Raw genomic sequence first — 27,802 nt, forward strand, 5'->3', positions numbered from 1 at the left:
TTCGGAATTTTGAGGTCAGAAGTTGGGGACTGGACAGCGATGGAACATCTCCAGACGGCAAATAGGTATGATGTTTATTTTATGATGGTTAGGACATCTATTAGCACTTTATCTTTATTACCTGTCTGGTTGTTGTAGCCATATTACATGTGATGGGTTAGCCACTGATCTTGGTCGACCCTAATAGAGATCAAGGATTATAGTCTCTGGTGATTTTTCATATCATACCATCAGTAGTTTTAGCTTCTGTTACTACTATTAGGAGATGGAGGCACATATCAGCCTCTGCTATTGTTAGCTGGGTAATGGATGATACCTATATATTCCTGTGGACTTAGCCAGTAGAGTTTTTATACTCGTATTTTTTGGATATTAGGGTATCCGATACGATGAAAAATTGGTCATTGGAGAGTTAACATGTTTGATCATTGTTGAGAATGATTTGAGGTTGAGAGATATTGGGAGATCAGATATTGTGATGTGTTGATTTCTAATGATTTATGAGAGTAAATGTTATGTGGTTGTTTGATGATCTATTAGTGGATAACTATTTTGATGATCTATTATTTGGGTTGTTGTTGATGGTGACATAGTGAGTGTCATGTATGATATTCACAGATTTGATGTTTATAGTTGGTGATCAGATTATAAATCGGGTGCTAGAGAGTTTATGGTTTAGAGTGCCTATGAGATTTTAATAAATCTGGTTAGTTGTGGTTAGTTAACAGGATGATAAAATTGATGTTTACTTCCTCTGAAATTGGACTATGTTGATAAATAATGATTAGATATTTTGAATGTTAACTTGCTCTCATGGGGAGTAGAGACTTATTAATCTGATATTATGTAGGCTGATATTTTTGAGGATAAAAAAATGAGAGTGTCTTGATGTTCTTGAATTCTGACTTTATCTTTTGGGTCGTATACCTTTATACATATGATTATTGTGGGTTTCTAGTAGATTATACCCGAGTGGTTAGACATATATGTCTGATTGTTTATTGGAGGTATTTTTCAATAAAAAACTATGTTGTGGAATGTGCACATATGTTTGAGTATTTTATTGGATGTATCTTATCGATCTATTCTGAGTTGTGATATGTGCATATGTGTTGGGTGTAATATTTGAGGTATCTTGTTTATTATATGATTGTTTTGAGAGTATACTCGTGTCGATTATGATTTGTTGGAAGTATTACGTTGATTATACTCTTGGCATAGGTGTACATATGTCATGTGAGTGTTGTTGAGGTGTATTGTTGATTATACCTATGTTGATATATGCACACGGGTTTAATAGGTATTGCTGGAGGTATCACACTGATTTATACCTGTGCTATGAGGGTGTTTGGTGTGTAGAAATTGGAGTATTATGTCGATCATTCCTATGTTGTGTGTGCACGTGTGCCAGGTGTCTTGTTGGTAGCATCATGATGATTCTACCTATGTTGAATGTAGAATGCTGAGTGTCTACATTATGTTATTGGTTGTATAACCCTGTCAACTAATTCTTCTATTAGTGGGTGATCAACCCACTAGGATGATGATAGAGTTGACTATGGATTTGATTTGTTTACTAAGTTGTTTATACCTTTGGCTGCCTACAGTGATATGTGGTTGAGTGATCTCGTGCAGCCTCTAGTTGGATAGTTAGGTGCCTTGGGCACTTATGGATCGTTTGTGGTGGAGCGGAGTTCCCACATATACATATTTCGGATTGCTTGTAGCGGAGCATTGCTCCCATATCTATTGCAAATACATGTTATAGATTATTTGTAGTGGAGTGTTACTCCTACATATTGAGGATTTCTTGGGGTAGAGCGTTGCTCCCACATATGTGGCATTTTCTGTGATGGAGCGTTGCTCTCACACTGGAGGATCTATTCTTTAGTGATTTGTATTGTTGGTGATTATATTTCAGACTTATTGTCAGGGATCTTATGGTTAGAAATGTCTGTGATACGGACATTATGTGTATTGGTTTTACCATTAGGGCTTGCGGAGCCTTAGATGTTTTCATGGACTAGATGAGTTGGGTATCCCTAGAATATTGGATCAGAATTCGTTATCGTTATTGACGACGTGGTGTTTTATTCCTGATCTGAGGTGTATCACGCACATTATCTTTGCATAGTTCTAGAGATGTTTCGATGGAAACGTCTAGATGTGAAGATCAGTAGTGCGTATTTTGATTGTCTTCTGTGAGATGTTTGAGACACACGGTCACCAGTAGGAGTATACCGTGGTTTTACAGGAGATCGAGGTTGTTACCGTTGGAAGTAGACGGAGTCTATAGAAGAGGCTTGCAACTTCCTTTGTTTGGCTTGATATTTCCGGAGATACATTGAGGGTTTCTCTCGGATAGCTATGTCACTGACACGCTTGACCTGGAAAGGGCGTGAAGTTCACTTGGACTGAGGATGACAAGAGCAGTTTCTAGGAGCTGAAGCGGAGACTAGTGTCGGCTCTGATTTTTGGTTTTTACCTTCTGAAGAGGACGGATTCAAGCTCTATACCGACGCATCTCTACAGGGTTTGTGCGCTGTTTTGTCGCAGCACGGTAGGGTAGTCTCCTACTTCTCGGCAGTTGAAGGAGCTTGAGAAGAACTACCCAGTACATGACTTATGGCTGGCTGCCATTATTTTGCCTTGAAGATTTGGCAGCAGCATCTGTTCGGTATTACATTTGAGATTCTCACTGATAATAAGAGTCTCAAATATATATTTTTACCCAGAAGGAATTTAATCTCCGACAGAGGAGATGGATGGAGTTCCTGAAGGATTGTGACTGTACGATTGACTATCACCGGGGAAAACTAATATGTTGCTGATACGCTTAGCAGGAAGTCTGGAGGGACTTTAGCTTGCCACCGAGTTGTGGTCACAGACTTGATTTAAGGTTTCTCCGATTTGGGCCTTGAGGGGTAAGGACAGACAGAACAAGGTACTCTGGTTACCATGGTTGCTCAGTCGTTGATCAGGACAATGATACGAGAGCCATAGGCTGCTTATCAATATTTGTAGTTTATTTACAGCCAGATAGTTCCCGGGCAGCAGACCGAGTTCACACGAGACGAGGAGGGTGTTATACACTACCGAGGTAGATTTTGCGTGCTTCAGTCTCATCCGGTCTTATAGGAGTTACCTCCGGAGGCTCATCGCTAATTATTTGCTGTCCACCCAGGCGGTACCCGTATGTACCAAGATTTGAGATGTTTCTATTGGTGGAACGACATGAAGGGCGACATGAAAGAAGACATCGCGGATTTTGTAGCTAGATGTCTTGTCTGTCAGCAAATGAAGGCCGAGCACCATAGACCTGCCGGCTTACTTCAGCAGATTCCTAATCCTGAGTGGAAATGAGAACACATTACTATGGACTTTGTGGTAGGTTTGTCGAGGACACGACGAGACCATGACGCGATTTGGGTATCGTTGATCGATTAACCAAATCCGCGTACTCGTTAGCAATCCGGAAGACTGATTTACTGGATTGATTGGTAGATCTGTTTTATCGGGAGATTATCAGATCACGTGGTATTCCGTTGACTATTATTTCGGATAGAAACCCCGGTTCACGTTTCATTTTTGACAGAAACTGCAGCAGACCTAGGGCTCGCAGCTCTGTTTCAGTACAACTTTCCATCCGCATACAGATGGACTGTTAGAGCGGACCTTTCAGACTCTAGAGGACTTGCTGATGTCTTGTGTATTAGATTTTCGGAGGCAGTTGGGAGGACCATTTGCCATTGGTAGAGTTCGCCTACAACAACGGTTTGCATTCGACTATCCAAATGCCACCGTTGAAGTGTTGTATTGTAGACCTTGTCAGACACCCACCCTCTGGATGAGGTTGGGAATGGCCCAGTTGTTGGGACCTCATAGAGCCTAGCATGAGGCAAAGTTGGTCCGTACTATTATACAAAGGATGTCAGAGGTAAAAGACTGCCAAAAGAGTTATGCTGACCGGAGTCGGAGACTCTTAGAATTCTCCATTTGCGACCATGTATTTCTGCGAGTTTCACCCATGGAAGGGGTGAAGAGATTGACCTCATAGGTAAGCCAGCTCCGCGATACATTAGACCTTTCCAGATCTTGGAGAGGATTGAAGCGGTAGCTTACTGGCTAGCACTACCACCACCCTTGGTAGACGTGTACGATGTGATCTACGTGTCTATGTTGAGGGGATACATACCCGACCCGACACATGTGCTGACAGATACCTCAGTTTCCGTTCATCCTGACGTCACTTATGAGGAGTTTCTGGTACGGATTTTGGACCGGAAGGAGCGTCAGCTGTGGAATAAGACTATTCGACTGGTTAAAGTCGGAGGGCAGCATCAATTGGACGAAGAGGCTACTTGGGAGATCGAAGATACGATCTGAGTTCGATATTCCCATCTTTTCACTTGAGGTATGTGATTTATTTACCGTTCAGCATTTATACTCTATATCTGTTGTTAGTACATGCTGATAGTAGATAACGAAATTTGGGGACCAAATTTCAATTAGTGGGGGAGAATGTAAAATACCGGAAATAGGCGAATATTAATAAGGGAATTTTCCGAAATTTTTGAAAAAATTTCGAGAATTTTTCGGATCTCGTATGCATGAGTTTACGGGGATAAAACTGGGCCCCAGGAAAGCCTGTTTGGGTTACTCCATTTAAGTGAGGAAATATTTATATTTCCTTTTCTTTTTATATTTCCTTTTTCTTATTTCTTTCTTCTCTCCGTGCCCTCACCCGCGCCTTTCTTCTTCTCTCACGCCGAAGCTCTAACCGCCGCGGCAGTTCTTCTTCTCCTCTGCCGACGCCTCCTTCCTCTGGCGTCTACCGATCGCCACGGCCGACACCGGCAGACGAGAGCCGCTATCCGAGCCCTAGCCTCTCCGGTCTCCTCACGGCGCCACCTTTCCTCTGTGCCCTAGCCAGCCCCAGTTGACCAGCGACTTCTCCTCCCTTCCTCTGGTCCGACGAGTTGCCGCCGGCCTTCCTTCTGCTCTAGCGCCGGTTGCCACCACCATTGTGCCTGCCGACGCCGCCGTCTTCGACCCCAGCGCCGACCTCCTCCACTTGGCCGTACCCTAAACACCTCAAGATCTAGCGCTGACTCTTCTTCTCCTTTTCCGAGTGGAGGTTGCTTCCACGTTGTGCTGTTCAGTGGGTTTAGGAATTAGGGTTGGCTGTGGGTTATTCTTGGGTCCGACAGCCACCTTCCAGCGGCTACTTTCCTCCGGCGGCAACGTCCCTGTTGCGAATTGAGGTAAGATGAGTAAATTATTTTCTTGAATTTAAGTTGTTATTGGAATAATATGGTTGAATTCCAAAGCTGATCCAGGGTCTCCACTTTTGTCATTTCCTTTAATCAGAACAGTATACTGGAATCCTGAAGAGAAGTGGTTGATGTGGGTTGTTTCTTGGTTCATCAGTCGTAGTCTGGACTGTGTATCAGTAGAGGAGGGTGAGAAGTGAGATCTTGATGTCTGAGTTACGGTGGTGAGTTGCAGATTGACTGCTATACTTTAAGGTGAGCATCTGTGCAGTGATAAATTTTTAAGTTAGTTAAGTGTGGATTATTCATGTAGGGTATTTGATTTAGAGGGCAACACCATTTACCTCGCTTCGGTCAGGTTTACTAGCAGCAAGAACTGCTGAGAAGTAAGGTAAGGTGTGGAGCATTTGATACATGCTATAGATCATTGTTTTGATTCGATTATTTTTTTAGATAGATGATCATGTGTAGATTAATTCTTGTATACAAGATGATGGTCTTGTGATTAGGAATTTATTTAGCTATTTGTTTATACTTAGCTAAATTGTAGGATTTATCACAGGACCTTGACGCGAGACGAGTATCTCGACTACCGGTTTGGACTATTCTATTTGGAGGCGGGTACTTTTGACTTATTGTCTTTGATATGCATAGTAGTGAAATTAACAAGTTGCATTAATTATGTTCCTCATTTGTTTCGTTTAATCACTACCCGATTACCTATTACCTGCTTGATTGATTGTTTGTTTTGCATTTCGTGTCGTTATGTACCTGATTACACATGCTCTTAGGGGTAGTGATATAACCATATTTCACATGTTCAGGACCTAGGTTTGATACCTTATTGATCAGTATATCTTGATATGATTTATTCACTATGGTGCCCATTGTTATATGTCCAGAGGTTGGTTTAGTATATTACCATGCTTAGTGACATGCACCATTTGCATGATCGCATGCTGTGCGATAGATTGCTCCATTATTGTTGAGTACATTGCCAGTTTCATCACTGTTCGGTGCTCCGTTGTGACGCTCATGGGTAGCGTGACACAGCGTGGTAGCACGTCAGTTTGACTCTTCCGGTGCTCCGTTGGTCCGCTCATGGGTAGTGTGACGCAGCGTGTAGCACGTTATAGATCCCTCCCAGTCATAGCGTACCGGGAGATGAGAGCATTGCGCTCCCCCATTTATGATTTGGGGTAGGAGTACGTGTGTACTCCGATAGCATCCCGTCCTCTCGGTCACTCATCAGGAGTAGTGATGCAGAGTGCACGGTTGTCACAGCTCTACCCACTCGGTCCCACTTTTGTTATGAGTTGGCTGACTGGCGTCAGGGGTGACCATGACATTGGCATCATATGCATGATGCATTTATTGTTTGTGATTGTGTTTGCTGCATTTATATGCTGCATATTGTTTGGATACCTATGTTTGACATGCATACAGGTCTTCTATACCTTTCGGACTGTTTGTCCTTATACCGGGTCCTGGTTAGTACAGATTCTCTCCTGTCTACTTCGGTTTGCATTTATCTTTATTTTTATCAGGAGACTGTACGCATGATTAGTGCTAGGTGTTATTTCTTTACTTTGCATATCAATTGTACCTGCTGAGTGTTGGACTCACCCCGCCTCCATTGTTGTTATATTTCAGAATGATGCTGTCAGGAGAGAGTTCTAGTTGATGGTCCCCTGAAGATCCGAAGACTTACGGATCTACTGGTTTTGTTTGTTTCCTTTTTGACTATGTTATAGACTTGGTTTGTTTGGATACTTGGACTTAGTATGGATTTTGATATGTTGATGGATTTTTGGTATGATTTGGATTTTATTCTACTACATGCCTGCCTGGACGGCAGAAGAGGTGAGTTCGTCGGATTTGAGCTTTACGAGTGTAGTTGAGTAGGGTGGATTTCGAGTCAGAGTATTATTGTTTGTGATTACTATTATTAACTGCGTGGTTGTGACAGCCAGAGGCTGAATATCTAAATAAACTGCATAGTGATTGTTTTTTATTTATTGTTATTATTCCAGCCGCCTGTGGCTGAGGTATATGTGTTATGTAGAAGTTTCAGATTGTCCGCCGTACAGGGGAGATGCTGCCGAAATTTCTTCGGATAAGGACTCCTCTGGGGCGTGACAATTTAATGGTATCAGAGCACAGGTATACGATCTTTTGTTTTCGTATTTTTGATGTTTGGGATAACCTGATACCAATTTATTTACTTGGTATCAGAGCGCCAAGTTTGGCGATACTTGTTGGATTTTTGTATTTTGGATTTTCGAGATTTATCTGATACCAATTTATTGGTATCAGAGCAGGTTATGGATACCTGCTTTTGGTGTTCTGGATTTTTGGATGTCTATTTCGGTTTGTACGGATTTCCGTTATGGTTATGTTTCGGATTTCCGTTTCGGATTTATTTGGATTTCCGGTGATATTCTCGTTCGGAATTTTGAGGTCAAAAGTTCGGGACTGGACAGCGACGGAACATCTCCATACAGCAAATAGGTATGATGTTTATTTTATGATGGTTAGGACATCTATTAGCACTTTATCTTTATTACCTGTCTGGTTGTTGTAGCCATATTACATGTGATGGGTTAGCCACTGATCTTGGTCGACCCTAATAGAGATCAAGGATTATAATCTCTGGTGATTTTTCATATCATACCATCAGTAGTTTTAGCTTCTGTTACTACTATTAGGAGATGGAGGCACATATCAGCCTCTGCTATTGTTAGCTGGGTAATGGATGATACCTATATATTCCTGTGGACTTAGCCAGTAGAGTTTTTATACTCGTATTTTTTGGATATTAGGGTATCCGATACGATGAAAAATTGGTCATTGGAGAGTTAACATGTTTGATCATTGTTGAGAATGATTTGAGGTTGAGAGATATTGGGAGATCAGATATTGTGATGTGTTGATTTCTAATGATTTATGAGAGTAAATGTTATGTGGTTGTTTGATGATCTATTAGTGGATAACTATTTTGATGATCTATTATTTGGGTTGTTGTTGATGGTGACATAGTGAGTGTCATGTATGATATTCACAGGTTTGATGTTTATAGTTGGTGATCAGATTATAAATCGGGTGCTAGAGAGTTTATGGTTTAGAGTGCCTATGAGATTTTTAATAAATCTAGTTAGTTGTGGTTAGTTAACAGGATGATAAAATTGATGTTTACTTCCTCTGAAATTGGACTATGTTGATAAATAATGATTAGATATTTTGAATGTTAACTTGCTCTCATGGGGAGTAGAGACTTATTAATCTGATATTATGTAGGCTGATATTTTTGAGGATAAAAAAATGAGAGTGTCTTGATGTTCTTGAATTCTGACTTTATCTTTTGGGTCGTATACCTTTATACATATGATTATTGTGGGTTTCTAGTAGATTATACCCGAGTGGTTAGACATACATGTCTGATTGTTTATTGGAGGTATTTGTCAATTAAAAACTATGTTGTGGAATGTGCACATATGTTTGAGTGTTTTATTGGATGTATCTTATCGATCTAATCTGAGTTATGATATGTGCAGATGTGTTGGGTGTAATATTTGAGGTATCTTGTTTATTATTTGATTGTTTTGAGAGTATACTCGTGTCGATAATGATTTGTTGGAAGTAGTACGTTGATTATACTCTTGGCATAGGTGTACATATGTCATGTGAGTGTTGTTGAGGTGTATTGTTGATTATACCTATGTTGATATATGCACACGGGTTTGATAGGTATTGCTGGAGGTATCACACTGATTTATACCTGTGCTATGAGGGTGTTTGGTGTGTACAAATTGGAGGATTATGTCGATCATTCCTATGTTGTGTGTGCACTTGTGCCAGGTGTCTTGTTGGTAGCATCATGATGATTCTACCTATGTTGAATGTAGAATGCTGAGTGTCTACATTATGTTATTGGTTGTATAACCCTGTCAACTAATTCTTCTATTAGTGGGTGATCAACCCACTAGGATGAAGATAGAGTTGACTATGGATTTGATTTGTTTACTAAGTTGTTTATACCTTTGGCTACCTACAGTGATATGTGGTTGAGTGATCTCGTGCAGCCTCTTGTTGGATAGTTAGGTGCCTTGGGCACTTATGGATCGTTTGTGGTGGAGCGGAGTTCCCACATATACATATTTCGGATTGCTTGTAGCGGAGCATTGCTCCCATATCTATTGCAAATACATGTTATAGATTATTTGTAGTGGAGTGTTACTCATACATATTGAGGATTTCTTGGGGTAGAGCGTTGCTCCCGCATATGTGGCATTTTCTGTGATGGAGCGTTGCTCTCACACTGGAGGATCTATTCTTTAGTGATTTGTATTGTTGGTGATTATATTTCAGACTTATTGCCAGGGATCTTATGGTTAGAAATGTCTGTGATACGGACATTATGTGTATTGGTTTTACCATTAGGGCTTGCGGAGCCTTAGATGTTTTCATGGACTAGATGAGTTGGGTATCCCTAGAATATTGGATCAGAATTCGTTATCGTTATTGACGACGTGGTGTTTTATTCCTGATCTGAGGTGTATCACGCACATTATCTTTGCATAGTTCTAGAGATGTTTCGATGGAAACGTCTAGATGTGAAGATCAGTAGTGCGTATTTTGATTGTCTTCTGTGAGATGTTTGAAACACACGGTCACCAGTAGGAGTATACCTTGGTTTCACAGGAGATCGAGGTTGTTACCGTTGGAAGTAGACGGAGTCTATAGAAGAGGCTCGCAACTTCCTTTGTTTGGCTTGATATTTCCGGAGATACGTTGAGGGTTTCTCTCGGATAGCTATGTCACTGACACGCTTGACCTGGAAAGGGCGTGAAGTTCACTTGGACTGAGGATAACAAGACCAGTTTCTAGGAGCTGAAGCGGAGACTAGTGTCGGCTCTGATTTTTGGTTTTTACCTTATGAAGAGGACGGATTCGAGCTCTATACCGACGCATCTCTACAGGGTTTGTGCACTGTTTTGATGCAGCACGGCAGGGTAGTCTCCTACTTCTCGGCAGTTGAAGGAGCATGAGGAGAACTACCCAATACATGACTTGTGGCTGGCTGCCATTATTTTGCTTTGAAGAATTGGCAGCAGCATCTGTTCGGTATTACATTTGAGATTCTCACTGATAATAAGAGTCTCAAATATATATTTTTACCCAGAAGGAATTTAATCTCCGACAGAGGAGATGGATGGAGTTCCTGAAGGATTGTGACTGTACGATTGACTATCACCGGGGAAAACTAATATGTTGCTGATACGCTTAGCAGGAAGTCTGGAGGGACTTTAGCTTGCCACCGAGTTGTGGTCACAGACTTGATTTAAGGTTTCTCCGATTTGGGCCTTGAGGGGTAAGGACAGACAGAACAAGGTACTCTGGTTACCATGGTTGCTCAGTCGTTGATCAGGACAATGATACGAGAGCCATAGGCTGCTTATCAATATTTGTAGTTTATTTACAGCCAGATAGTTCCCGGGCAGCAGACCGAGTTCACACGAGACGAGGAGGGTGTTATACACTACCGAGGTAGATTTTGCGTGCTTCAGTCTCATCCGGTCTTATAGGAGTTACCTCCGGAGGCTCATCGCTCATGATTTGCTGTCCACCCAGGCGGTACCCGTATGTACCAAGATTTGAGATGTTTCTATTGGTGGAACGACATGAAGGACGACATGAAAGAAGACATCGCGGATTTTGTAGCTAGATGTCTTGTCTGTCAGCAAATGAAGGCCGAGCACCATAGACCTGCCGGCTTACTTCAGCAGATTCCTAATCCTGAGTGGAAATAAGAACACATTACTATGGACTTTGTGGTAGGTTTGTCGAGGACACGACGAGACCATGACGCGATTTGGGTATCGTTGATCGATTAACCAAATCCGAGTACTCGTTAGCGATCCGGAAGACTGATTTCCTGGATCGATTGGTAGATCTGTTTTGTCGGGAGATTATCAGATCACGTGGTATTCCGTTGACTATTATTTCGGATAGAAACCCCGGTTCACGTTTCGTTTTTGACAGAAACTGCAGCAGACCTTGGGCACGCAGCTCTGTTTCAGCACAACTTTCCATCCGCATACAGATGGACCGTTAGAGCGGACCTTTCATACTCTAGAGGACTTGCTGAGGTCTTGTGTATTGGATTTTCGGAGGCAGTTGGGAGGACCATTTTCCATTGGTAGAGTTCGCCTACAACAACGGTTTGCATTCGACTATCCAAATGTCACTGTTGAAGTGTTGTATGGTAGACCTTGTCGGACACCCACCCTCTGGATGAGGTTGGGAATGGCCCAGTTGTTGGGACCTCATAGAGCCTAGCATGAGGCAAAGTTGGTTCGTACTATTATACAAAGGATGTCAGAGGTAAAAGACTGCCAAAAGAGGTATGCTGACCGGAGTCGGAGACTCTTAGAGTTCTCCATTTGCGACCATGTATTTCTGCGAGTTTCACCCATGAAAGGAGTGAAGAGATTGACCTCATAGGTAAGCCAGCTCTGCGATACATTAGACCTTTCCAGATCTTGGAGAGGATTGAAGCGGTAGCTTACTGGCTAGCACGACCACCGCCCTTGGTAGGCGTGTACGATATGATCTACGTGTCTATGTTGAGGGGATACATACCCGACCCGACACATGTGCTGACAGATACCTCAGTTTCCGTTCATCCTGACGTCACTTATGAGAAGATTCTGGTACGGATTTTGGACCGGAAGGAGCGTCAGCTGCGGAATAAGACTATTCGACTGGTTAAAGTCGGAGGGCAGCATCAATTGGACGAGCAGGCTACTTGGGAGATCGAGGATACGATCTGAGTTCGATATTCCCATCTTTTCACTTGAGGTATGTGATTTATTTACCGTTCAGCATTTATACTCTATATCTGTTGTTAGTACTTGCTGATGGTAGATAACGAAATTTGGGGACAAAATTTCTATTAGTGGGGGAGAATGTAAAATACCGGAAATAAGTGAATATTAATAAGGGAATTTTCCGGAATTTTTGGAAATTTTTCGAGAATTTTTCGGAACTCGTATGCATGAGTTTACGGGGATAAAACTGGGCCCCAGGAAAGCCTGTTTGGGTTACTCCATTTAAGTGAGGAAATATTTATATTTCCTTTTCTTTTTATATTTTCTTTTTCTTATTTCTTTCTTCTCTCCGTGCCCTCACCCGCGCCTTTCTTCTTCTCTCACGCCGAAGCTCTAACCGCCGCGGCAGTTCTTCTTCTCCTCTGCCGACGCCTCCTTCCTCTCGCGTCTCCCGATCGCCACGGCCGACGCCGGCAGACGAGAGCCGCTATCCGAGCCCCAGCCTCTCCGGTCTCCTCACGGCGCCACCTTTCCTCTGTGCCCTAGCCAGCCCCAGCCGACCAGCGACTTCTCCTCCCTTCCTCTGGTCCGACGAGTTGCCGCCGACCTTCCATCTGCTCTAGCGCCGGCTGCCACCACCATTGTGCCTGCCGACGCCGCCGTCTTCGACCCCAGCGCCGACCTCCTCCACTTGGTCGTACCCTAAACTCCTCAAGATCTTGCGTCGACTCTTCTTCTCCTTTTCCGAGTGGAGGTTGCATCCACGTTGTGCTGTTCAGTGGGTTTAGGAATTAGGGTTGGCTGTGGGTTGTTCTTGGGTCCGACAGCCACCTTCTGGCGGCTACTTTCCTCCGGCAGCAACGTCCCTGTTGCGAATTGAGGTAAGATGAGTAAATTATTTTCTTGAATTTAAGTTGTTATTGGAATAATATGGTTGAATCCCAAATCTGATCCGGGGTCTCCACTTTTGCCATTTCCTTTTATCAGAACAGTACACTGGAATCCTGAAGAGAAGTGGTTGCTGTGGGTTGTTTCTTGGTTCATCAGTCGTAGTCTGGACTGTGTATCAGTTGAGGAGGGTGAGAAGTGAGATCTTGATCTCTGAGTTGCGGTGGTGAGTTGCAGATTGACTGCTATACTTTAAGGTGAGCATCTGTGCAGTGATAAATTTTTAAGTTAGTTAAGTGTGGATTATTGATGTAGGGTATTTGATTTAGAGGGCAACACCATTTACCTCGCTTCGGTCAGGTTTACTAGCAGCAAGAACGGCTGAGAAGTAAGGTAAGGTGTGGAGCATTTGATACATGCTATAGATCATTGTTTTGATTCGATTATTTTTTTAGATAGATGATCATGTGTAGATTAATTCTTGTATACAGGATGATGGTCTTGTGATTAGGAATTTATTTAGCTATTTGTTTATACTTAGCTAAATTGTAGGATTTATCACAGGATCTTGACGCGAGACGAGTATCTCGACTACCGATTTGGACTATTCTATTTGGAGGCGGGTACTTTTGACTTATTGTCTTTGATATGCATAGTAGTGAAATTAACAAGTTGCATTAATTATGTTCCTCATTTGTTTCGGTTAATCATTACCCGATTACCTGTTACCTGCTTGATTGATTGTTTGTTTTTCATTTCGTGTCGTTATGTACCTGATTACACATGCTCATAGGGGTAGTGATATAATCATGTTTCACATGTTCAGGACCTAGGTTTGATACCTTATTGATGAGTATATCTTGATATGATTTATTCACTATGGTGCCCATTGTTATATGTCCAGAGGTTGGTTTAGTATATTACCATGCTTAGTGACATGCACCATTTGCATGATCGCATGCTGTGCGATAGATTGCTCCATTATTGTTGAGCACATTGCCAGTTTCATCACTGTTCGGTGCTCCGTTGTGACGCTCATGGGTAGCGTGACACAGCATGGTAGCACGTCAGTTTGGCTCTTCCGGTGCTCCGTTGGTCCGCTCATGGGTAGTGTGACGCAGCGTGTAGCACGTTAAAGATCCCTCCCCGTCATAGCGTACCGGGAGATGAGAGCATTGCGCTCCCCCATTTATGATTTGGGGTAGGAGTACGTGTGTACTCCGACAGCATCCCGTCCTCTCGGTCACTCATCAGGAGTAGTGATGCAGAGTGCACGGTTGTCACAGCTCTACCCACTCGGTCCCACTTTTGTTATGAGTTGGTTGAATGGCGTCAGGGGTGACCATGACATTGGCATCATATGTGTAACGCCCGCCCTCCCTGCTAACCCTAAGGAACGGGGCTACGATACTCTACGTACATACTACAGCGGAAGACTTAAAAATAATTTTTTCTTAGATTAATAAAACCGAACTACACTAATATGGTTTCCATAACATGATAACAAGATAAATAAAACATAACATCAAGTCACCCATATAGTACTACAATATACGAAACCAAAGCGTAATTCTTAAAAGGTTCTTAAAGCAGGTTCTTATTTGGTTGCCTAGCCACCGCCACACACATCTCCTTGCCTCTCCTGCTGCTCCTTTAGCTCATCCAGCTTTTTCCTTTATCTGCGGTACAAGGAAAGTAAGCTGTGAGCACTCATGGCTCAGTAAGTTCCTTTCCTACTCACTAAAACCAAAAAATCATTACATAATCAAAGAATATATCAACATAACATGATCTCAACTAGTCATGGCATAACATATCATACTCTTTAATCATATCATGCAACATAACAAAATCATAATTAGTCGTGGCATATCATCTCTTAAAGCATAGCATGAAATATAGCATAATCATATCTAATTATGGCATCTCATCCCTTAAAGCATAGCATGGCACATATCATAGTCATATCTAATCATGGCGTATCATAAATCATAGCATTATCACAACATGATCATAAAGTATATGCAATATGATTTTGAAAATATGTATCCGAAAAACATGTATATGTCTCATGATCTTTAAAATCATTTCTTCTTACATATATACTTGAACATAATATCAACATATTCAGGGCCCCGGCTTGTACCATACATACATAACATAAATGCGCGCGTCCTAAGTATATCCAAGGTAGCAAGTCTTGAATCATACTAGGAACTAGGTCAAGATCACAAAGCATGGCCTAGGGGAATACTTAAAGAGTCCATCCCTTATCAGCCTAGATCACAAAGCAAGGCCTAGGGACGTACTAAGGAGCTCATCCCTTATTAGCCTAGATCACAAAGCAAGGCTTAGGGGCGTACTAAGGAGCTCATCCCTTATTAGCCTAGATCACAAAGCAAGGCCTATAGACTGATTAGGAGTCCACCCTTGGTACAAGCCTTACAAAGTAAAGTAGCATGTATAAAAATGCATCATTTAGTCACATAGCATAGCATAAAAGTATGCATCACTTAGGCATACATCATGTCTTAAGAAAGTATGCATCACTTAGGCATACATCATATCATAAAAAGTATGCATCACTTAGGCATACATCATGTCTTAAGAAAGTATGCATCACTTAGGCATACATCATATCATAGAAAGTATGCATCACTTAAACACGTAGTATATCATTAAAGCATGCATATTTCTATCCACATAGCATATCATAAAAACATTCATATTCTAAGAACATAGCATATCATTAAAGCATGCATATTTCTACTCCCATAGCATATCACAAAAGTATGCATATTCTAAGCACATAGCATATCATTAAAGCATGCATATTTCTAAGCACATAACATATCATTAAAACATGCATATTTCTAAGCACATAACATATCATTAAAATATGCATATCTCTATCCACATATCATATCATAAAAAGGTATAAATCACAAGCATACATGGTTAAGCATAAGGGTGTATCATGTGATTATACTATCATAAGAAACATGGTAACATAGTTAACTTGGGTTCTAAGCTTCCTAAACCCTTGGGTTCCTATCATGGCCGAACCCCCTTAGGTCTCAATTTAGGTAAAAACAACCTCCAAGCATGTGAAACCTAAATTATCATTACATGAATTTCATAGGAAGCATTATAAGTATGATTTACTTGGTTTCTAAGTTCTCCAAGACCTTAAACTCATGTGGCCGAACCCTATCAGTATATAAACAAGGTCCCAAATGTCATGAAAGCATGGAAACCTTAACCCATATTTATAGTATTTTTTTCAAGTAACATAGTAAGCATATTGAGCTAGTTCCTAAGTCCTTCAAGCCCTTAACATATGTCATGGTTAAACTTTTAACAAGTGTTCATGAGGGCTAAAAAAACAAACATACAAGCATGTGAACTTGAACTCACATCATGTATAAATTCATAACAAAACATTATACAACATGTATGGCCGAAACTTACCCTAGCCTCAATTAGGTCATTAAACAACATATAGCATGGGAACTTTGTCTTTCTACTTATCATATTCAATGTAAAGTGACATAATCATATTTAATTCTTGTTCTAGGGTTTCTAGGGCATCTATTCCTTCATGGCCGAAACATACAATGGTCCATTTAGGTCATGGAAAAATTATACAAGCATGTGACACAATCAACACATTATCCTATTTTCATAAGAAGCACTTTTAACACATTTGGTTTCATTTCTAAGGCCTCTAGGTCTTTTAAACCCTACTTGGCCGAAACTCAACAGTATGTAAACTTGCTTCAAATAGTCTAAAAGCATAAGAAATCATACAAGTTTCATAGCATGTATAAAGACAAGCATAATAAACATACATGTGAATTGTGTCTTAGGCTTCCTATGTTTCTTTCCCTTTATCTTTTATTTTTCCTCATGGCCGAAACCTACTAATCTTTAAACTAGGTTTTAAGTGGCCTAAAGCATGGAAAACCTAAGTAAGTTTCATGGCAAAAATTACTAAGAACATCATATACAAAGTTGGTCCATAAACAAGCTAGGACCCTTGTGCTCTTACATGTCATATATCATGTAACTAATTTTCTATACTCAATTTAAACATAAGAGCATTAAAAAACTTTCATATCATAATATCACAGAGGTCTTGAGCACATTAGAATTTTGTTTAAGCTTTTCTAAACTATCCATCTTATCATAGCCGAAAATCTCACATAAGAGTTCATGAATTTCTAGCAATGTTCAACATGCAATTCTTTACGAGAACTCTATATTCTATCTTACAAACATGGTTACTTAAATTTAAAGGTCTACCTAACCCTAATCCCTTTTCTTGTCCGAAACATATAAATGGATTTCTTTTGGTTCCAAGTAACTTTTAAGCAAGAAAACCAATAAAAGATCCTTAATAGTTCATGGAGAGAATCTTGCATTAGTTTGGTTACACAATATTTTCCCTAACCTCTTTAAAATATTTTTGGCCGAAATTCTAGGGTTAGGTACTCCTCTGATCAAGCATCATTTAGGTATGAAAACATGAAGAAAATCCTTCCTACATAGCATAGAAAAATATCATGAAATAAGGACTTGTTTAAACCTTCCTAGATTTGAAAACCCTTTCTTTGGCCAAATTTTTCTTAAATTCCTTCCTAGGTTTTCTAATCCTTATAGAATCTGAAAATCACATAAAAAGCCTTGTACCACAGGTGAGGGGAAGCTTACATCCTTTTCGCTTGTGGATCTAAGGTATAGTGATGGAAGAAGTAGCCTCTTCTTCTAGTTCCTTTCCCTTGATTCCCTTGCTAAGTCCTCCTTGTATCTTTAGCTTTCTTAGGAGAAAACCCTTAGCTTTGGGGCCGAAGATGGAGGAGAGGGAGTGGGTGTTCTCGGTGAGGAAGAGGGAGGATGAGGAAATGAGAGAAAAATAACTTTCTCTTTTCTTGCTCCCTTTTATGTTAAGGGGGAAGAGGTAGCAAAATTGATTTTTGCTTTCCTTCTCCCTTAACCCATTTTCTATTTTTCTTTTATTTATTTTATTTCCTAATTTATTCTCACCATTCATGATGAAATAAGGGGGAATGAATCCTCTTAATTCCCTCTTTAAATTTTCGGCAAAATGAAGAGAGAAAGAGGGAGAGAAAGAAGGAAGGCAAGTTGCCCTTCTCTTGCTCTTTTCTTATTTTCTTTTGGCTAGCTTTTACTCTTACCTTTATCATGAGTTTCCCTCCTTTTCTATCAACATCTTCTCTCTATCCCAATTGGTTTATACTAATTAATTCTATGAAATATAATATAAGAGGTTCATGGTTCAATCCTTGACCTCCTCTTCTTTTTATTTCATTTTATTTCTTTTTGCTTCAACTCACTTCCTATTATTTTTCTAAGGAAAAATCCCACATTCATATATTTATCTTACAAGCTTAGTGGGTATTACAATATGCATGATGCATTTATTGTTTGTGATTGTGTTTGCTGCATTTATATGCTGCATATTGTTTGGATACCTATGTTTGACATGCATACAGGTCTTCTATACCTTTCGGATTGTTTGTCCTTATACCGGGTCCTGGTTAGTACAGATTCTCTCCTGTCTACTTCGGTTTGCATTTATCTTTTTTTTTTCAGGAGACTGTACGCATGATTAGTGCAAGGTGTTATTTCTTTACTTTGCATATCAATTATACCTGCTGAGTGTTGGACTCACCCCGCCTCCATTGTTGTTATATTTCAGGATGATGCTGTCAGGAGAGAGTTCTAGTTGCTGGTCCCCTGAAGACCCGAAGACTTACGGATCTATTGGTTTTGTTTGTTTCCTTTTTGAATATGTTATAGACTTGGTTTGTTTGGATACTTGGACTTAGTATGGATTTTGAGATGTTGATAGATTTTTGGTATGATTTGGATTTTATTCTACTACATGCCTGCCTGGATGGCAGAAGAGGTGAGTTCGTCGGATTTGAGCTTTACGAGTGTAATTGTGTAGGGTGGATTTCGAGTCAGAGTATTATTATTTGTGATTACTATTATTAACTGCGTGGTTGTGACAGCCAGAGGCTGAATATCTAAATAAACTGCGTGGTGATTGTTTTTTATTTATTGTTATTATTCCAGCCGCCTGTGGCTGAGGTATATGTGTTATGTAGAAGTTTTAGATTGTCCGCCGTACAGAGGAGATGCTGCCGAAATTTCTTCGGATAGGGACTCCTCTGGGGCGTGACAGTTTCATTTCATGAAGAAGAATAGTGATACAAAGAATATGTATCAAGTTAAAGAGTAAAGTTGGGGATTGGAAACAAATGGTATGCTTGTCTTTCATGGCATCTGAAAATAAGGAAGGATGATTTCAGCACAGAATGAGTTGTATTTGAAGTGAGGAAGCAGTAAGGAATTCAGAATTCTGTGAAACAATGCAGAACATGAGAAGTACTGTAACTTGGTATCAAGTGTATCAAAAATTAGAAGCAGCTATCCAGGGCTTACTTGTTCAGTGCCGAATACAAACTATTTGAATCCCATTTACAAACTGAATTCTGAATTTCGGAATCCAAGCATATGATGCAAACTATTTGAATTAACAGATCTGGATTTAAGAAATAGAATTTTGAAATTCTGTATTGCAAGTTCTGGAAACTGTATTAGGAGAGCTTTCCGATGATAACATGAGTTTTTAGCATTTGAAATGAGATTGAAACCTTTCTATCATTGAAGAACCCTTATGAAGAAGTTTGGATTCAGTAACAACCTGTGATGCAGAAGTTACAGAAATCAGGAATGAATTGTAAATCAATGGGGAAGCTAATAAAGATTCATGAGCTAATGAATTGGGAGAACATTGAGTGGAAAGGCTGAAACAGTTGTGAAAGAACAAGTAGTAGAATTTAAATTGTAATCAGTGAAGACTTTGTACCAAACTCTGTTAAGTCTAGAAATTGGAGATGAATGAAGAGAGTATATTTTCAGGTAGAGTAAATGGAATGTTTTTCTAGGTTTGTAACTGAGAGAATTAAGCTCAAGATTGTAGAACAGCCATGAAAGAAGTCAACCAGCAAATCTGATTTTCTGAAATCTTAGTGTTTAATTCAGCAGGATATTGTCCAACAGAATTCAGCATCTTGTTTATGAAACTCTGAGTTGGATTCTGGAATATGATCTTTATTCTGCAGTATAGTTGATGAAAAAAAAATAGATTAGCAGAATGGAAATACTGAAATTGATGATTTGTGTGTGCCAATCTAATTTCTTTGTTCAGATATTTGAAAATCTGAAACTTGCTGAAACTCTGTCCAGATTTCAGAAATCAGAAGTTCTGAAATCAGAAATTCCAGAGAGAAGGTTTGAAGAATGAATTCAAATCTTAAGAGTTTCAACCTCATGAACTCTTGCTGTCAGACTAATTGGAATGAATGGAGTTTGCTTGGCAAATCTGTGGAGTGCCAAATAAATTAAGATGATGGATTTATGATTGTGCCAAGCTTAAATTTGTTCCTTGGATTTGGTTCTTCATATGTGTAGACATAAAGACAGTCTTTTAAGTCACTCTAAGGAAGAAGAATCTTAATAAATCTAGTTAATGTGTGTCAAATGAGGATCTCTGATTTTTGAATTTGAAGGCTACTAGAAGAAGTTTATATTTTCCTGGTTCTGATCATTCAAGAACTAAGTGAAGCTCTAAACATCTCGAGAACAAAGAAGCTTCTTGATCAGTGAAAAGTTAAAGAAACTAGAATCTGGAACTAAGGAATTTGTTGGAGAATTGGACCATAAGTAGTCCCTTGATCAGTGGAAAGTTAGTTGGATTTTGCTGTGCAGCTTCTGCGATTTCATTAAAACTGAAGACTTAAGTTAAGATTTGAAATGGTATATTTAAATTTGATACACTGAACTTGGGAATTTGGGACCAAATTGCAATCTCTGAAATTGTGAAGGCAGAGATGGGATTCAAGTGTGAGGTGATACTTAATTCAAAGAAATGAATTTCAGATCTGGAATTGAACAAATGAAAATCAAAGGTGATAGTTGCTGAAATAACAGATATAGACAAAGATGTAGACACTGAAAAGGCAGGAAATGCAGAATTTGTTGAACACATAACATATCAAGCTGATATATGCATTTTAGTAAGAGAGAAAGCACTTGAAAATGATAAAATTTTGTTGCTGAATTTGCTAGGAACTGAACTCAAGCTCTTATCATCTCAAGACCAAATGATTTATCTTTCCAAGCTGAATTCTGTGATCAAAGTGGCTGCAAAGTTTAAGCTTGAATTCAAGAGCTACATTCAAATGTTATTGCAATATTCCATGACAACATTCTAAGAGGATGTTTTTGCACTTGAATTTCAGCACTTGTAGCATGATGTAGAGCATTTCCAAAGATGCAAAACCTGGTATCAACTGCATTATAAAGTTGAAATCAGTAGTTGGGTTGCCTAGTAGGGGCTTTAAATGGATTGTCTTTTTGAGGATGGATTGAATAGGAGTATTTCTGAAATGCTCAAGCTGAATCCGTGGGAGGTAATTTGTAAATGGTACAATGGCTGTTGGAGATGCAAAACAGCAAAGAAAAAAAAACAGTGGCACAAAGGAAGTGTATCAAGTTGTGTGCCAACTGATGATGTTTCGAATTAACTTAAATCCTTTAAATTGTGAATTTTTGTGCTGCTGGAATTTGATTTTCTGATTTCTTGAATTCTGAATCTTTGTGCCAACTAAAAGCTTTCCAAGTTGACAGTGTGATTTCTGCACATTGTGGATAAGCAAGTTGCTGAAATTCTGATTTCTAAGTTGCTGTAATAATTTGAGCTCCTGTTGGAATTGAGGTTTTGATTCAATTTTCTTGGTTACTTGAATTCCGAAAGAAAAGAAAACAAAATATGCAGAATGATGCAAACAGTGGCAAGATTAGTATCAATTAAGTGAATGCATGATGTGTTTTAATTGCCCGAGACGACCAAAGTTTAAGTGTGGGGGAGGAAGCTCTTCTCCATGAGATGATTTGAGATTATTTTTGAGCTTCCAAATTGCTGAAATTGAAGTGGAAAAATAGTGAAAGAAATTTTTTTGAAAATTGGCACATCAAGAGAGTATCAAGTGGAAGATAGAGTATCAAGATTCTTTGTTTGCCGTCAAATTGAAGGGGAGGTTAGCTTGATACTTTGAATTGGTAATGACAAATGGTATTCATCTATTTTCATATCAAAATGGTCAACTCATCAAGTATATTCCTCCAATACTCTCATTTTCTCATTTTCTTCATTAAATACTTTTCTTTTGCCATTTTCATTCACTTTCACTTGTTCTTTTTTATTCCATTTCAATTCTTCATGATAAATCCTTTTGATTCATGTATGCTATATTTATAGTGGTGGAGAATTAGAAAATAAGCAAGCTTATGGTAGTTAAATATTGTGAGTTGCATTGAGTGAGCTCCACTTATACACATTCTTGAGTGTGAGAGTTAGAATAGGTAAATCCCTTGTGAGAGTGCAACTTGCTTAATTTTTCAATTGGATTGAAACTACCATACCTACTGATTATTGTTTGGATTGTATTCATGATTGTTTGTGATATTTAGATGGCCTTAGTTAAATTCTTTTTGCAATCTTCTAGGTATTGCTAAGGAATTTTCTATGGAGATAATTTTTAGTTTTCTTTACTTTCACGGGACGTTCAAGACTAAGTGTGGGGGATTTGATAACCATGATTTTACTGCATTATTTTGATTCATATATGCATGGTTTGATGTTGATTTCATAGGTTAAAATCATGGTTACATCGCATTTTTTGCATTGTGTGTATTTTTGGACTTAATTACAAATTACTTTATTTGTATATTATTTCATGCTAATATTTGATTCTTATTTTGTAGGCATCAAAGGATCTTGAATTTGGATCTATTTGGATTGAAATTGGGCTCAAATCGGAGTTCAAACAAGAAGATCAAGCTTTGAAGCATTATGGGCCGTTTATCAAGAATAGGACAGATCTGGACCATCCGTTGAAGATCTGGCCGATTCAACTTAATGGGGAGAAAATCTGAGCCATTGATGAAGATCCAAAAGTTTTGATCCAGATCTAAGTTCATCTAGCCATTGATCAAGCCGAATTAATCTGGGCCGTTCAATGAAGACTGGGCCAATCTGGGCAATCCAGTGATGATCTGATCGATCCGACCTACGGGAGGGTAGATCCAGACCCTAGATCAACATCAGTACCTTCGTATCAGATTTTGGATGACTTTTCACCGTTGATTTAGCCCGGAATCATCTCAACCATCCATTCCAGATCCAGATCTGATTTAATTGAGAAGCTACAGTACCCAGCTTCTTCGTCGACTCCACAGCGCATAGCAGCTTCGTCCCGCGGTGATTTTTCTAGATTCCGACCACCTTTCCTTCTCCTTTCAATCTCCCGAGCTTCAATCTCGGTGGAGAGCTTCTCGGCGGCATCATCCCGATCTTCTGGAGCCATTGGAGGGTGTTCTCTCCGGTGGAATTTGGCTCGCGGCATCTCCCTGTTTCACCTCAGATTTGGCGGTGGTCCTCCAAATCTGAGCTCCGATTCCCATCAACAACATTTGGAGGTGGTCTTCCGGTGTTCCTGAGCTTCACTCGACGTTCATCCGCGTTCCACAGCTTCCCATCAGATCCAGAGACAGATTTTCAGATTTCGGCCATTCTTGGGGTTTTGGGATGTTCTTAGCTCGTCGGGGGTGGTCCGTCGGCGTTGCTGAGTATACCTGGAACTGAGACACAGCTGAGATGCTCCACTGAGGTCCGGAATTGGGTGGTCTCGACTTTGGCACTCTTGTGTGATGGAAAGAGTGTGTAGCTTGGTAGATTGGTTGTGAGTTGGATCGGTTAGGGTTTATTTAGCTTTGTTACTGTTTTTTATAGCTCAGAACAGATTCCTTTTATGTTTGTTACGTTCTTATCATTGCAATTTAACATTTCTTTGTTTTGTTGAAGTTTAATTCATGTTTGGTAGTTGTAATTTCATTGATACATTTAGTTTAATTCTTGTTTGATATTTAGTTAGTTGTTAAGTTTTAAATTAGGATTTAAATTATGCTTTAGGTTAGAATTCAATTGTGTCTCGTTATTTCATATTTAGTTTAAGTGTGTGTTAAAGGTTTAATCACACGTAGGGTGACAATGCGTTGTGATTTGATTATTGGCACATAGTTAGGTTTCACTCTTGCTTTAGATTAATTTCTTTATTGCTGTGCTTTTCATTTATTAGATTTAAATTCAAAGTTTAAACTCCCCCATCTTTACATTAAAAACCCCAAAAATAGAAATAAAACATGATCCTAAAATTACATCCTACCGTTAGTTCCTCGAGATTCGATCCTGGGCTCGTTACTACAACATTATTGCGAAATTAAGGGGTTCAGTGGAATATACATTTGTACAATTTGATTAGCGGATGTGACAGATTCGCTTATCCAGCGTCCTAACTTTGATACCACTTGTTGGGGGGTTGAATAGCCCTGAACAAAAATAGAACAAACTAACCCTTCTCGGACTTAAAAGAACACTTGCATAAATGATAAATAAAAGAAAGCTGAAAGACAAAGATTCAGAGATTTTTACTTGATTAACCAAGGAGGTTGTTAATCCAAGGAAATGATGCGCATTAATTTCTCCTTCAGGTGGAGAAGCCTCATTACAGCAATGAAATCTCAGAAAGGAAGAAGTTAAACAAAACAAAATGCTCATAAGTGGTGTATCAAGAATTTGTAGGACCGTTAGATTCGATAGAGGGGGTGAATATCGATTCGAAAATATAGAGTATAAGCGCAGCGGAAAAGTAAATGAACACAGTTATTTTTTACTTCGTTCGGAGCCTGTGACGACTCCTACTCGAAGGCCCGTGGTCCTTGACCACTTTCGTTGGGTAATTCACTAGCAGTTCGAAATAATGATTACAAAAAATAGTACAATGAATGCTAATGAAAATGAAAAGCAAATACCGACAATAAAGACAAGAAAGGAGCGTAGTGTCGGAGCTTTGTTAGCGTCGCAGAAGTGCAGAGCAGTGGAAAACTTTTCTTTTCGTTGTCGTTCTGAAGCTCTCCTCTGACCCTTCTTTTATATGAGGCTCGGGGCACCCTGGATGCCTTCCGGGCGCCCTGGTGAGACGTGGCAAGTCCAACCAGTGAGCTCCACGTGGCGACGCGCGATCAGGATGAAATTTCCCTCCCAGGCGCCCGGATCCCTTCTGGGCGCCCGGACCCTGTTTTCCCGCAGAATCCGTCCTACAAGACAAACGTTAGTCCGGAGGCAAATTTACCCTGCAACACAGATTGTTAGCAAAAGTAAAGTGAGTATGAATTAGCAAAAAGGAGTATGAGTTAGATTCTGTCTTTTCGAGACCGGAATCTAGTCACGATCTCGACTTAGATATCCGAAATGGATCTAAGCCGGATCGACGTCTAATGTTCCCTTCCCGGGAACGCGTCCTCGCAGTTACTCCCCTCCAGTGACTTACCTTACTTACCTGTCAGACGTCCGGTCAGCCCTTCGACCCGTCTGGACTTCTCGCCAGCTATCCGGTCAGCCCGTCGACCTAGCTGGACTTCTCGCCAAGCGTCTGGTCAGCCTATTGACCCGCTTGGACTTCTCGCCAGCTATCCGGTCAGCCCGTCGACCTAGCTGGACTTCGTGCCAGACATCCAGTCAGCCCGTCGACCTGTCTGGACTTCTCCTGCACACTCGATCAGAGTGTTAGCCAACAACAGACTAACTTAACCTGATTTGTCATTCATCAAAACCTGGGTTAAATCGTTAGTGCTAACAGCACCAACAATCTCCCCCTTTTTGATGGAATGACAACCTGGTTAAGTTAGTGAAAACATATGCAAGAAAAAACAAGCATTTAAAGGGTTTTAAAGTTAGTTTGTATTTTCAATTCTGGTTTAGCTAACTTAACCACCTAACCCTCCCCCTTTGGCATTCATCAAAAATAAGCATGGATTAAGTAAGCATAGACTTCAGACAAAGAAAAAATGTTAAGATAATCTGGGGGAGTTTAAACTTTTTGAAAACTTGTTTGAAGCATTAGCTTTTAGCTTTTAGAAAAACAACTTTCAAACATAAGTGTATAAGTTCTAAATTTCAAGATCAAGTTTTAAATTTTCAACACAAGTTTCAATTTTGAAATGCTTTTCAAATAAGTTTTCAAAAATTCCAAGACTGAGTTTGAAAATTTTATTTTTCAAAACTTATTAAAATTTATTTTTCAACACTAAGTTTGTAAACGATTCTATTTTCAAAATTAAGGAAAATGATTTTGAGAAGCTTAGTTTGTAAACTTAAGTTTTGAAAAATCTAATTTCCACAATTTTCAATAACAAAGCAATTTTTAAAACTAAGTTTTGTAAAATTTAACGTTCAAGTCAAATTGTCAAAATTAAGTAAAATCAAATTTTAAGAACTAGATTTTTAAATTCAATTTTCAAAAACTAAGTTAAATCTAATTTTCAAAATCAATTTTCAATCAAAAGTAAAACCCAATTCTTAAAAACAACTTAGTTTTATAAGAGTTAGTTTTCAAAAATAGGTTTAAGAAATTTTTAAGAAAATAATTTTCAAACACAAATTTTAAAATATTCTAAATAAAGGAAAAAAATTTTAATTAATTCCTCCCCCTGAACCTAACATAAAATTTTGAAAATATTTGCTAAAAATATTCAAAGTAGAATTTTTTTTAAAAAAAAAAATAAGGTAGAATTTTCTAGAGAGATTTTTAAAGAGAAGATTAAAAAAATAACGCTTAAGGAGATAAAAAAATAAACCTCCCCCTGAATTTTATACTCCTTTAATGTATTAATCCTCCTTATTTACTACTCCCCCTTAATATAAAATTTTACTACGGTAACATATTTTCGTACCTAAGTGTTTTAGATGATTTTATAATTAAATTTATAAAATTGTTCATTTAAATTAGACTTAAAACATAATTTAAGTCAACATTTTATACCAACGTTAGATTCAGTTGAAATAAGTGTAATGTTAAGTAAGATTAGTTGTTATTAATTCAATAATTGATCAATATTAAACATTTATTGATTGAATTTTGCTTGATTCAATAATTTAATATAATCGAAATTTTTTATTAATTGATGAAGGTGTTAGTTATAATTTAACTTTTCATTTACTTCCTTTTAAGTTGGATTAACTTAGTTTAAAGTTGAAGTTAAACTCGTTATTAAACAAGGTTAAGTAAGGTTCAATTTAAGTCAAACTTTAATTATGTTTTAATAAAAATAATTAATATTTTAAAGGTTGATTAAAAAAATGAATAGAGTAATTTTAATATTTTTACTAAGGTTAAACCTAGGTTCTAATCAAATCAAGCTTAGTTCTCAAATAAAGTTAAACTTAAATAGTTAAGTTCTACTTATTAATTACATAATTAAGTTTAAAGTTAAAGTTAACGGAATTTAAGTTTTTAAGTTAGGTGTCTAAGTTTTAAATGAATTTAAAAGAATTATAATTATTATTATTTTTAAGGGATTTCTAACAAGATTTTAAAATAATTTTTATAATTATTTAATGATAATTAATATACGTTCAATTAAGTTTTGATTTTAGATTAAGATTAATACCAGTGATTAATTTAGGTTTAAGTTTTAAGTTTAAGTTAAATTTTTAAGTTTTAATTTAAGTTTTAATTTTCAGTTAGGTTAAATTAAGTTGAAAAGTAATGTTTAAATTAAGTTTTAATGAGTTTTAATTTAAGATCTAATTTTCAGTTAAGTTAAATTAAAAAATAGTTTTAAGGTTAAAATGATGTTTAAGATTAAAAATGAGTTTAA

This window comes from Zingiber officinale, chromosome 3B, assembly GCF_018446385.1.
Source record: "Zingiber officinale cultivar Zhangliang chromosome 3B, Zo_v1.1, whole genome shotgun sequence".
Lineage (NCBI taxonomy): Eukaryota > Viridiplantae > Streptophyta > Magnoliopsida > Zingiberales > Zingiberaceae > Zingiber > Zingiber officinale.